Here is a 13,336-nt window from a genome sequence, read left to right as displayed (position 1 = left end):
ATTTGCTGGACAATTTCACAGAGTGGATTGCGAGGGACTTTGGAGATCATCTGGTTCCAACCCCCTTGCCATGAGGAGGGACATTTTCTACTATACCAGGCTGCTCAAGGCCCCATCTAACTTGGTCTTGAACACTTCCAGAGATGGGGCATCCCCAGCTTCTCTGGGCAACCTGTTGCAGTGCCTTACCACCCACACAGAAGAATTTCTTCCCAATATCCCCCATGCTTTGTGCTTTTAGCATAGAGGCATTTAAATTGTGTCTCCAATGAAGCAACTTGCTTTAGGGAGAGGCTTAAATTCCTCTGTGCTGCCCTTCGGGTGCTCTCCTGTTGACCTGCAATCTCTCTCTAGGCTTTGGGCATCTCTTGCTGGCATCAAAGCAGTCAGAGTGGGATGGATTGAGGTTCGCTTCCCCCAGAAACTAGTTTTGTTGCTGTTTTCTTGGGAGCCCTTGATCAGTCAGTTCTTACACATTCTGTGCAGGACCAGAGCAAGGAACGTGCAGAATATGCACAACTTCTCTGTTCATTTATTGTTTATGTATTTTAGATTTTGCATAACTGCAACAACATTCAATAAATTTTCCAAAGTGTGAGCTCAATACCTGTGTGATGGCCAGGCTTTGCTTCTGACTATTGCACTGGCAGAAGTGGGAGTGCTTAAGGTGTTTTTACTGTGTTCATCACCATGGTAGCAAAGTACCTGATATTTACTTTAGGCATAAATGAAACCTTTACAGGTTGAATTTCAATCTTTGCTGCCTGATTTGTGGCCAGAATGGAAATATGTGAAGCAACCGCTAAAGGTCCATTTTTTCAGATATTTTTTCTTCTTACCCTGCTTTCCTCCCAATTTTGTGCTCATGAGTTAGTGCAGACTCAGCTAGACTTGTATAAAAGGGATGAGAGCTTAAGAGTTTAATGAGACTTTGGTGCAGTGTTCTGTGTTTGGAACACATTGAAAAACCTAGGTTTTTAATTCTGCTTTTCTCTTTGGAAGCTGTTTCTCTGCCCTTTAAGCATAATTGTTATAGAAGTATACACATGTTACCATGAACACAGCAAATTTGCTCGCCCTACTTATGTTTTTAATACTTTTCTTGCTAGTTTTCTAATCAGCTGAAGTGTCACATCAGAAATAGGTGGTTTGTTATTTTCAATTGTCTTCTGCATCCTGGATGGAAGCTGTTGGGCAGCTTTGCTTTCCTTACAGGAGGGCTGAGCTGGAGCTGTGGCTGTGCAAATGCCACCCCCGACATTCTTGCAGTGCTCATTTGATAAAAATTGCAGTGTGAAGAGGGAAGGGCTTTAAAAGTTTGGGTTCATTTTGGGGGCACAAACATATTTATCATCAATGTATTTGCATGGCTCTCTCCAAACCCTTTTCTCCAATTTATAACCATGTGTTTGAGAAATTGATGATTCCATAAACTTCTTCAGTTTGTATTTTCCCATTGTATCTTTCTGAAGTACAAATCACTAGGCTTTTGTCTGAAAGCTGTAGAAGAACCCTACTAGCAATGCTGTCTTTTACAAGGTTTGAGTTGTAGAAGTAATACCAAAATACTATAAATTCATAAAAGCATGCCCATAGTTTAAAATACTCTAATTTTCCATATTTTCCTCATTTGCCAGCTAATTTTGGTGCTTAATTTGGGTTTTAAAACTTGACTTCTTAGCAGTAATGCAGACCATCTAAAATCCTGCTACCTCTTAATGTAAAAAGTGTAAAAGTTGTTCAGTAGGAGCCCTCGGAGAGAAGCTGTTGCATCCTGGTGTGGGTTTTTTGTAATGATGCTGGTTTGCTCCTTGTACGAAGAGGAGCTTTGGACAGGTTAGGGCTACTACACCTTCTAGCACCTCAGTGTGGTTACTTAAATCTTCACGGGGTAGAGAAGTCCTTGAGCATGGGAAATCAGTCAGGTGGGAGAACCCAGGTGCATTTATTAGCCTTTTGCAGGTGGAATTTGTAGTGTCTGATGTCCCTCACCTGTGGCTGTTTGTGTGAATACCTTGTTTGTGTAAATGCCATCTTATATATAGCTTTTTGTACTGGTAAAATACAATTTCATGGTGGAGGGAATGTGTTAGGTGAGGCAAGGAGAAATTCTTCTGGATACAGTGTAAGGATATTTAGGTTATGCTTTTCATGCCAATCACATTCAGGGTATGTTGTTAGCAAGGGTTAAAAGGTACTGTATTTCTGATGGATGCTTTGTAGTACTCAGAGTAGTGCCATTTTGGTGCGAATTCTTGAGAGTGAAGTGGAAATGCTCTCTTGTTTTTCACAGCAGAAATGAGCTGCTCCGATCTCTGTATGATGAGATAGGATGAAGCCAAGCTAACAAAGGAGATCACCTGGTGCCCTTTGCAGAGGTTTCAACCTGCTGTGAAGCGCTGATAAAGCCACAGGGCTGGTGGCTGCTGCAATTTCAGGAGTTCAGCAGGTACAACCACACATCTGCTCCATAGGCAATGGCTGCATTCCCTGTATCTGATTTAACTCCAGGTGAATGGTGATAGGAGGGCTAAATATAACCTTTTTAGTGGAATGCTCTTACTTCCCAGAGTTTTTCAAAGTGTAGGGAAATTTGTCTGTAGCTGTGTGCGTGAGGAACAGAATGTGCAGTACTCAAAGGGCAGCTGATGAAAGGGGCTTGCTCTACCTCAATTGCTCCTTGCTTCCAGAGTTCACCAGGCTCTGAAAACACCTAAACATGGCCCCAGGGGTTGCCTGGCATAGGCAAGGCATAACAGGCATGTTCATCCCTTTCTTCTGGCTTTCATCTTCCCACCTCCCAACACACAGGAGTCAGCTTTATTTATGGGTTGAGCCTAGTAATAGCTCTGGTTTGAAGCAAATACATGTGGGTAAAGCTTGGCTCCTGAGGCTGTGCCTGTGCAGGAAGGTGAAGCTGCAAATAGGCAGTCCAGGCCACACTCTCTTTAGTCTAGCTGGCAGGATGGCCAAGGCAAGGAGGGTACAATTTGTGCCTTCTGTAGACCCCTGGTCTCTGTGCTGATGTTGCCCAGCTATGCTGCTCCTGGCTTTACTGCTACTGTTAACCAGGCTCCTGTCATTATAAATAACTGATGATACACATACAATATACAGCCTACCTGCAGTTTAAGGCTTCTTGGCTCTTTTTAGGTGTGGGGGAATTATAAAAAGTAGGAAGAGAGGTGGATACTGAGTGCTGAAACCTGCTAGGTTCTTGGGATTCCCACTTTTTTGGGAAACTGTCCTGGGTGCACATAATCACAGCTTTAGCTCTGGGTTAGTACAATGTGACAGATTGAGCAATGAGAGGTGTGTGTTTCAAAAGGGCATATGAACTCTCTTCTCCTTCCTGGATTTGGTAGGTTTGAGCTTATCTTTATAGTTCCTTAGCAACCTTATTTGTTTTCACTAAGTGCTTTCTGGGTTTGATTGTGAGGGTTTCCCTCCACCACTGGCTTGGCTGCAGCTGGGGAGGGTTAGAAAAGAGCATGAAAAGAGGACATGGCAGACACATCAAGTGTCACACTGACCACACTGACTGCTGCTTCCTTCAGCCAGGGGAAAAAAGGCTTATTCTTGGTGCTATCAAATATAAAGGAGCAGGGTAAGGAGACTAGAGCAGAACTCTGTTAGAGACATTTTCATTATTAAAGAGAAGAAAGTGGAAAATGTTAGCTGTGCATAATATATATAGCACAGCCATGCATAATACATGTTAACATGTGTATTACACATGGTGCAGAGAGTTCTCCCCTGTCCCTCAGTGCAATTTATCTCCTCCCTTTGAACTTTGCTAAAGTGCCTCTAGCAGTACTGACACATCCCAGATGCAATCCAAAACCATAGCTGAGAAATGGGTCAGTTGCATCAGAAGTCAGATTTCCTAAAAATGTACAAGGAAAAGAGACATGAGGCTTTGGAATGTGAAGTCTGTGTAGGATTGCCTTTCTAAATGGATGTTCCAAGTTAGCAACATGACTAACACTATATAGGAAGAACAGCTTTGCTGTCACACATCTATACAGAACACAGTGAAAAATATGTAGGTAATCTGGGATTAAAATTTGTCCTAAATAACATGGGCATCATAGAGCAATCAGTGAACACAGCAGATGTCTTGTCTGATCAAGATATTTCTAAGGTGTCTCTTCTCCTTTTCAGTTTTGTTTGACTTTTGCTGATATTCTGTTTACTTGAATATCACCAAATATTCCCCTCCCACCCTGCTTCTCTAAGATAAAAACAAAGTAATTCAGGGGAAGTAGACACAAAGTTTTTTGTAGAATTTAACAGGGAGTATGCATGGTTAATGACAAAATCTCATTTTCTTCCAGCTTTCCCCCTTGGTAATCCCATAATTCTTTCTGTGATGCAAAACAGCACCTATGAAATCTGGATTTCTCACTCCATCCATGATCCTGAAGTAAGCCCATGTGGGCCCTCTCTTCTGTTTTGATTGTTGCAATTTGTTCCTCTTGACTCCTTTCACCCTCACAGCCTCCAAAACAAACATGACAGATCTACAGTGCCCTTTTTCCACTGTTTGCCTTCTTCCACTGGCAAGAAGTTGAGTTTCTTGTCTTGTATTGTTTATGCATAATAAACTGTATTTTTCACATATTCAGTGCTGCAATGCAAAATAAGGTGAACTTCAGAATCCAAGTTTCTCTCCCTGTTTCCCAACATTTAGATGTATTCCCTGGAGAAGGCAGTTCTCAGCAGGCATGCAGTGAAAGTGCTGTCACTTAAGGCAGAGCTCTGTGATCAATTCCAAGGCTGCTTTAGGTACTGGCATTATTTCTTCTCCTTTTAAATGCACAAAATTAAACCACTGATCTCTGCTGCTGGCCTCTAGGCAGGAGAATTACTGATGCTGCTGTATGCCCTGGAATTATTGCTGCAGCAGCAACTATCTGTGTTAGTTGTAGATAGGCACGCTGGGGCTCAGGATCTGTCTGTTGCCAAAAGATAGTTTAAACCCCTTTTCCCTCTGCACTTGTTTTTCAGATAGATGCATGTTTCTTGAACCAAGTCAGGCTCCCTGTTTTCCTAATCCAAAGAAGTCTGTGAGTAGTTGTATCTTTTCAGCTTTGATTGCAATTTGCTAATGTTTCTCTCCAGTGGCAGCCGAGCTCCTTGGCCTGGAAGTTGCTCTCCTCTGGAGGAAGGTGAGGGAGGGACTACAGAAGTGAGGAGGAGAAAGAGGAAGATCCAGGCAAAATGTCTCCTCTCTCTCCCCTGATGTGTCATGTTCTTGTGTGTGATAGAAACTAGTCTCCAAATGCCTTTCTTCTCTGAACATACTTGAAATACCTAAGGACTTCTAGGATATTATAGGGAAAATGGTGGTGTGACTCAAATGTGTTCTGTAGTTGATTGGTGAGGGGTTTCCTTCTGTGTTTCAGATGCTCACCTCTTCAGGGCTGTGCAGAAAGGATCACTTGAATAAAGATTCAGAGACCTGGTAACTGCTGGGCACATGTCTCTTTCCTTGCAGAGAGAGAGGGATAGCCACCCTTCCTGCCATTAGCCTTCTCCAGTTTTTCAGAGGCAGTAGGTCATACATAATAACATTTCTTTAAAAAAACCAAACAAACCCACAAACCAAACACTTTAGAGATGACACCGTGTGGGGAGTGCAGCAGCAGTGCTGACATAAGGAGATAGGAAGGTGCAGCTGTTTGTGGGACTGGCAATCAGTTCAGGGAATTGAATTCCCTTGAGAAGGCAGGTGGGGGAGAGGGAAGGGGCTGTGCTTTGCCTTACAGCCTGGATCAGCTCCCTGCTCTGGCTTACAGCACAACTTGGTGTGCACTGCTGCACTGGGGAGGCAGCAAAAGGCTGGGGGTGGGAGGGGAGATGAAGGGGAACTCCTGCCACTTGAGTTGCTGCTTACAGCAGTTATCTGTAAGACAGTGCCCAAGTTTGAGAATTATTACAGTTCTGAGTTTGCTCTTAAGGAAATGAATGGGGTTTGAGACCTTTATTTCCCAGAAAGCTTCATAACAGCTTTCCCTGTGATGGTTTCTTTTAACACCATGTTACAGATGTGATAGCAAAGGTTAAGCAAACGGATTTGCTTTGGGAGCAAAGATAAAATGTGGAAGTCATGAATTCCTTGTTGGTGTGGTCTCTGTTGGTGGTTTCCATGTACCTCCCTGTGGCTGAAGCCTGTGCTGTCTCTGCTGTGGTGGAGCTGGCACAGCTGTCAGCGTCACTTGGTCAGGGAAAAGTTGACTCAAGTGGAATCACTGGTGGTTCTTCATTTTCTTTGCAAAAACACCCTCTCAGAAGTGCTGAGCTTTTTCAACAAAGACCAACACCAGTTGTAAGAAAGATCCTAGGTCATCTCTGTGCCATTTTTAGCAAAACATGAAGAAATCAGTCCAGATTGGTTTTAAGGCAGCCTTCAAAATAATATTTGGGAAACTTCTCCTGCTGATCAGGAGTAACCTTCTGACAAAACTCCCTATGTGGTTTCTGGTTTAACTGGAAAGATTTTCTCCACTATCAAGATTTCTCAACATACATATTTTCCCTCTATGCTATGGAGCCGTGCTCTGAACAAGATTTTTTGAGCTGCAGTAAGTGATTTTGTTTAATGAACTTGAATAAAAGATTAAGTTGGGCTTGTCCTAGTCTGAGCATGATTAGAAATACTTAATGTATGTTTAGCTTGGAAAGTTAATGCTACATCTTAGCATGAGCCTCGAGTTTTTGATGGCAGATTTAGTTATTTTCTCCAGCTATGAAAAATATTTTAAATTTCAATTACATTTTGTTATCTATGTTACTGTTTTCAGGATGAAATAGCTGTTTAGATTCTTAGTTACTTTTCTTTAAATTCCTGGAAGGAAATCTATTCTGTGGCCTGTGTGGTTAAGTGACTGAAAGGTTTAAGCATGTGTAGACAAAGCTGTCCCTGTTAAGGAAAGAATATAGTTAAATATTAATATTAATATTTAATATTTATTAATATTATGAATAAATAAATATTAATATTATGAAAAAGTGAAAGGTGAAATTCTTTTTCAGCTGGGAGCTGCATAGGACACAATAAAACTACCCTAAAGATGATCTCATGCATGATATTCTGTCAAAGATAATTCTGGTTCCTTTAAGGACTCATGCTTGTGGCAGGAGATTTATGCCACCTGACTGGTATGCCTGGAGAAAAAGATGTATTAAATGCTAGCAGAGAAGAAGGAAAAAGCTTGTCAAAACTTGTGGTTTATGAAAATAGTGCCAACATTTGGTCAGAGCCAGCTTTACTAGGGCTGTAATCAATTCTGGGAGCTGAGTTTACAGGGAAGTTTTGCTGTTCTAATAAAAGGTAGAACAGGATGAATTTTTCAACCTAGTAGGTAAAGAACTAGGGGCCCAATCTGTCAGCAAAACAAATGAGTGTTAAGAAGGAACAGCCAAATTATTAAGACAAGGCAATAGAAGTGTTTTCTTACAACAAAAGCCAGATGACTGAAATCAGAAACTCTCTGATTTTCTATGTCCCCTCTTGGACACTGACCCAGACACTTGGAGCCTTGCTCACAGACTGAACATGGCTTTCCTGAATGGTGGTGGCGTCTACTTATAAAACAAACAAGCTTTAAGACCTTGTCCTTCAAGCTCCCCTGTTTACTTGCAACCATGCATTGCAGAAGAGTGTTGAACACAGTCTGTCCTGGAGAGCCCTGCTCCTTGTTTTCCCCACGTTGAGGGAAACCCTTAATGAGAACAGGCATTCCTCTTTGTTTGGGAATGTTACTCCTCCTTTGTGTTTTGCACATGCCAAGAAGTACTTGTGTGATTAAGGTGGTTTGTTGTTTTAGATCGATAGTTTGGGTGTGGGATACATCCATCTTCCACGGGCCAGAATATCTCAGTGAGCTCACTGCTACTCTCACTTCCTGCTCAGGGAGAGATCTCAAAGGGATCACTAAGGTTTAGCAGTTGTGTGAATAAAGATATCTCCAAGATGAATGTGTTCAAGTGACAGGAGCCTTCCTTTTCCAAACAAACACGCTGGTGTTTCACAGTCAGTCCATGAGAAAAATAAGCTGTTGGAAAAAGGGAATTTTGCAGAATCACAATATTTGCAGGCTTTTTGTTGTTCCAAGTCAGAATAAAAAGGCCAAACTTCCCATTGTATGAAAACTCTGGGGAAAGGAGAAAGTTGATTTGTCACCATTGAAACATTCGTACCTTTAAATTCTGTGTAACATTGCCAATAATGCAAATATAATCTTACTCTTTCGTAAGCTGAAGAAAAAGAAATTCAGTTTAGTAAAAGCACAATACTTTACTTTAACATTTTTACTTCTACAGATTCTGAATTTCCTCCTGTGTCACAAGCCAAAAAAGACCCACACTCAATTAGCACCAATTCCATCTGAGGGGACAAGATTTAGACACTTCCTTTCCCAAAGGTAAGATTTAGCTCTTACATGCTGGATGGGTTGTCCCTGTAATTTCCTCAAATATGAGAAAATTCACTGCAGTGTCTGTGGTAGTATGGAACTGCGTTTGTGCTTCACCCTGAAAGTTTAAAATGAGCATTAAATCTCCACTGAGTTCCTGGTACTTTGGGGAAGAGTATGAGAGCAGGGAGAAACTCAATGGAGCCTTATTTCAATACCTTTCCTGTTGTTTCCTAGTATAGAGAAATCCACAGTTTGAAAAGTTCCTGAGCTGGAAGTAATCTTTTTATCGTGTTTTGTTGTTACTGCATCTTTCTTTCATGACTCTTCCTATTGTTTGACTAAGTATGCAGTTTTAGCATCTTAAATACTCTGTATTGGTTAGTTTAATGATTTAGTTTTGTTGAGTGGCACAGGAATTATTGGGTTAAACTTGAGGTCTGATCATATTCTCAGATCTTCCTCAGGTCTTTTACTTGAGTATTATCAGATAAACATTTCTCTTCACCTGTTTCATGCCTATCGTGACTTTACAGGCCTCAGTTTCCTTACTGATTTCTTTCCCAAGCCAACGTGTCTTGGCCAATTTAAATATTTTTCACAAAAACTGTAAAACAGGACAAATATTACTTATTTGTCCTCTTTGAACTCCTACTATTTCTGTTACGTTCTTTCTGAGAAGAGAATTGTGTGTGATATCAAAAGAATTTTTACATGACTAATTCAGACTTCTGCAACACTTTCTTTTTTATTTTCTCTTCTTAGATTATTGTTCAGGTGGAGGCTGAATATTTATGTGTGGCATTGTCTTGGCTATGCCGATGCCAGCAGATGAAAGAGCTGCAGAAACAGGAGGACCCTTCCAAGAAAACTGCATCTGGGGCATTTGCTCAGCTCCAGACCTGTAAATGCCTTCCTTAGGGACATGGCTTAGTGGTGGACAGGGCAGTCAAATTTTTACAGTTGCACTCAATGATCTCAAAGGTCTTTTCCAACCTCAATTTTCCTATGATTCCATGTGCCAGTCATACATGGTTTAGGGAGCTATTGCTACATTCTTTCATAACTTGTAGTTTGATAACCTGTTACAATGAAGTTTGATTGATGTTGTAAAGATGACTGGCACCTGCAAAGATATTCATAAGACTATTGGGAAGGTGCATTTTAATGCCACACAAATTAAATGCATTTTATTATGTGCAAACAACTGACAAAACTGACATAAATTTAAAAGGGTGTGAGACCTTGCAATTGTAGTAGAAAGGTGAAAAGTCATCCTTATACTCATAATCAAAAAAGGAAATCAAATGTTAAGAATTAGTATGGGGAAATACGAATGAGTACAAGGAAAATGAAATAGAGTATACAAATTTGCTGCTGTATAAATCCAAAGTGTGCCCATACTCTGCCTGCTGTGTGCAGTTCTCTCCCTGTCCTCCACCTTGAAAAGGGCCATAATAGAACTAGCCAGAGAAAGCCAAAGCTGATCTTAGGCTATGAAATGGCTTCTACAGGAAGAATAAATAGGTCTTCTGCTTGGAAAGGATATAACTGAAAATAAAAATAAATATTGCAAAAATACAGGTATTCATGGATATGGAGATCACAGAACCATTTAGGCTGGAAAATACCTTGAGGATCATTGAGTCCAACCATCTATAAACCCAGCACCGCCACATCTAACACTAAACCATGTCCCAAGTGCCACATCCACTCATCTTTTAAATACCTCCAGGGACAGTGATTCAACCACTTCCCTGGGCAGCCTGTTCCTAAGCTGGACAACACTCTTTGTGAGCAAATTCTTCATAATACCCAATGTGAACCTCCCCTGGCACAACCTGAGGCCATTTTTCTTGTCCCTGTTGTTCTTTCATTGGAAAAGACAGTTGTTTTGGGACTATGCAATGAAGAAAATAGGTGGCACATAAAAGGATGCAATTCTTTAAAACAGGCACTTAAGCTATGGAACTCCTGCTATAAAATATGAGTGATAGAAAGAACTCCCTTTATGATAATTCCACTAAGGCTGGGGAATACTAAGAGGAAGTTACTGCTGTACTTCTTTACAAACCAGCTGTGCAGTGGAACGGTCTGTGCCTGCATGAAGAGTTAGGGGAAAAGGAGGAAGACTTGGGAGAATAGAAAACTTAAGGAAGGATGGGAAAGAAGATGAAAAGTGTGAGGGGTTCTGGATTGAAAGAACGAGAAGAAATGTTTTGACTCTGAGAGCTGGGGAGGTGCCTTGTGAAAGGATTTTGGAGATAGAAGGGCTTGGGGCATAAAAAGTCACAGCTATGAAAAAGGAGGTGAGAGAAGAGAGTCAGGGGATGACTGTGCTGTGCTATACAGGATTTTGATTGAGAATGGGCAGGGATTACCATGATGCCTCCCTGCTGCCTCTAAGCAGCTCTTATCTGGAAACAGAAATTTACAGAGACTTAGCCTTCCTCTCCCAGCAGCAAGGGTTTTGTCACCCTACATTCTTTTTTTGTCACTCAAAAGTATAAAAAATAAAGTGTAATTTCTAGGTGAAAACAAAAATATTTTACTATATATTTTTAAATCAATACTTCAGCATCATGGATCCCCCAAAGTCATCTCCTCATCTACAGTTTTTCCTCTCCTTTTCCAGCGTGAGCTGGAGAAATATACACATACTTCTGTCCCGCGGGCAGGCTCAGCTGACAGTGGCACCGTCTCCTTTGCTCAAATCCATTTCCAAATTTAGTCAGGGAGGTGTAGTAATAAATTTTGGACAAAGCCCATTCCCGGCTTGGCCAGCAGATGGCAATTCCTGCTTTGTAAGATATCCTTAGGCGGCCTCGAGGGCGTACAGAAAGAGGAGCTTGCTGTAGCCGAGTCTCCGTAACACTTCACTGAGCATAAAAACATCTCTGGAAATTGTGTTCAGGTTTCCTGTCAGCTACTACCAAATCAGATAGCAGAGCTACTCAGTGTGGGAAATCAGTGCTGTCATACATTAAGGAGGAAAGAACCTAACACTGTTCTGTTCACCCAGCAGTTAACTCTGTTTTGCTGTTCTAACAAGCAGCACAGGAACTTTTGGTCCCCTTTTAATGGTATTGCAGAATCTACATTGCTTTGGGGACGTTTTCTTTCACATCAAATGTTCCTGACGTGCATTGACACTGAAAGCTGAAATTAAAGCTAATACAAGAGGGTGTTTCCTGCTGTTACAAATCTGTGGGAAATGACCCATTTCATTTCAGAAGGAAGAAAACCAAAACCCCAGCATGCTGGTGCAGATAATATATGTATTAAAACACAGATTTCTGGAGGAGGTTTGCAGAGAAATCAATGTAAACTTGAGTTAGGTTCTTTGCTGTAAAAGGGAAAAGTTTCAGAAATGATGTGAAAAGCAGCAGAACAGAACAATGGTTAATGGGCAAATACATTGATATTTTCCTTTTCCTTGCCTGAATTTCTGTTTCATTTTCACACTGAAATGGCTCTGTAGGGCTAACTACAATGTGTTATTTAGGGAATGTTGTGAGCTTTATGCCTCAGGATTGGTAATTCCCAATGCAGGGAGGAAGAAGGGTTAAGAAGGGGGTCCAAGCTGACATTACAGAAATGACTGGGCCAGAAGGGGGTACAGAAGTTCTCAGTAAGTGTGGGGGGCAAAAAATTCCTTAAGTAATTTCCGATGACCTTTTTGCCTGGAGAAACATAAATAGGATATGAAGCAAGCTTTACCTAGCTTTATGTGGCTCAAAGTTTAGTTGTCCTGACATAAGACTGAGGGCTGAAGGGAGGAAAAAAGGACAATTATTGGAAGAGGTACTAGGGGTCCTGCCAAGAAGCCAGGTTTACTTTTAAACACTCAGTATTTGAAACTGATCAAAATACTGTGTTTTACTTTCCAGTTGTACTGATACCATCAAAATATAATGAGAGCATTCATTCCTAGACTGAGAGTGTGAGTAACAGTTTTTAACTCAAGGTCTTTCCCCAAGCTACTGTACACACACCAGAAGTGTGCAAAGCCTGCCCTTGTGTTTCTGTCATTAGTGGCCTGTGCTCTGTGACACCCTGAGTTACAAGCCTTCTCACTGTCAGAAAAGAAAGTGTTTTCTTGAGTGAGGAAGAGTCTGGACCTTCAGAAACAAGCCAGTTGAAGCAGAAGTCTGGAAGGATTGTCTGCCCTCAGGCTCCAAAGGAAGGCCAGGATTTGCTGCTGCTGGTGGGCAGTTTAGACAGACTACAAGGACTGTGTTCAAATGTTTGTTTAAAAAACAAACAAACCTGTAATGTTAATGGGTAAGAAATTCTTGCTCTAAGCCTGTGCTCATTGCTTTAACAATAAACTCGTTTCTGAAAACTGTTATTAGGAAACCATGGTATTAGGAAAGAGCAGGAGGAATTCATGCAGGTAATTAGGAGGGTTGGTTTTGGGGTAGGAGAGAGAAGAGGCTCATGGTGGTGAAAATGGAGTCATACCTGAGTCTGTACCTGGTGGTCTGCTAGAGAAATCCAGAGTTAGGAACATTGTGTCTCTCTACATCAGCAAAGCTTTGGAATGTGGGAGATGGAGTTTGGATACAACCAGACTAAGCCAATGTCTAACTGGAGAACAGACATCAAGCCTCCTGTGGCAACCAGGGCTTCCAGTTAGCATCTTCTCTCTCACAGATTGTTCTCCAGAAGGAGACTGACAGCTCATCTTTACAATAAGCACACATCTTGACTAGAAAAAATCTGAAGTCTAGCTCTCTCACACTGATCCTGCACATCAGGAAAAGCAAACTGGGAAAAGTTCCACTCAAATCCCTTTGGAGGCTACCTTAGAGTATCAGTCCTACTGAGCAAGTTGAAGTCAAACACAAGGTTGGGGCTTTTTGTAGGTGTCTGTAGTTCCAGGCTGTGCTTGGATTCATTGCAGAACTGAAAAC

The sequence above is a fragment of the Haemorhous mexicanus genome, chromosome 3, assembly GCF_027477595.1.
Source record: "Haemorhous mexicanus isolate bHaeMex1 chromosome 3, bHaeMex1.pri, whole genome shotgun sequence".
In the NCBI taxonomy this organism is placed as follows: domain Eukaryota; kingdom Metazoa; phylum Chordata; class Aves; order Passeriformes; family Fringillidae; genus Haemorhous; species Haemorhous mexicanus.
This window is presented reverse-complemented; position numbering follows the sequence as displayed.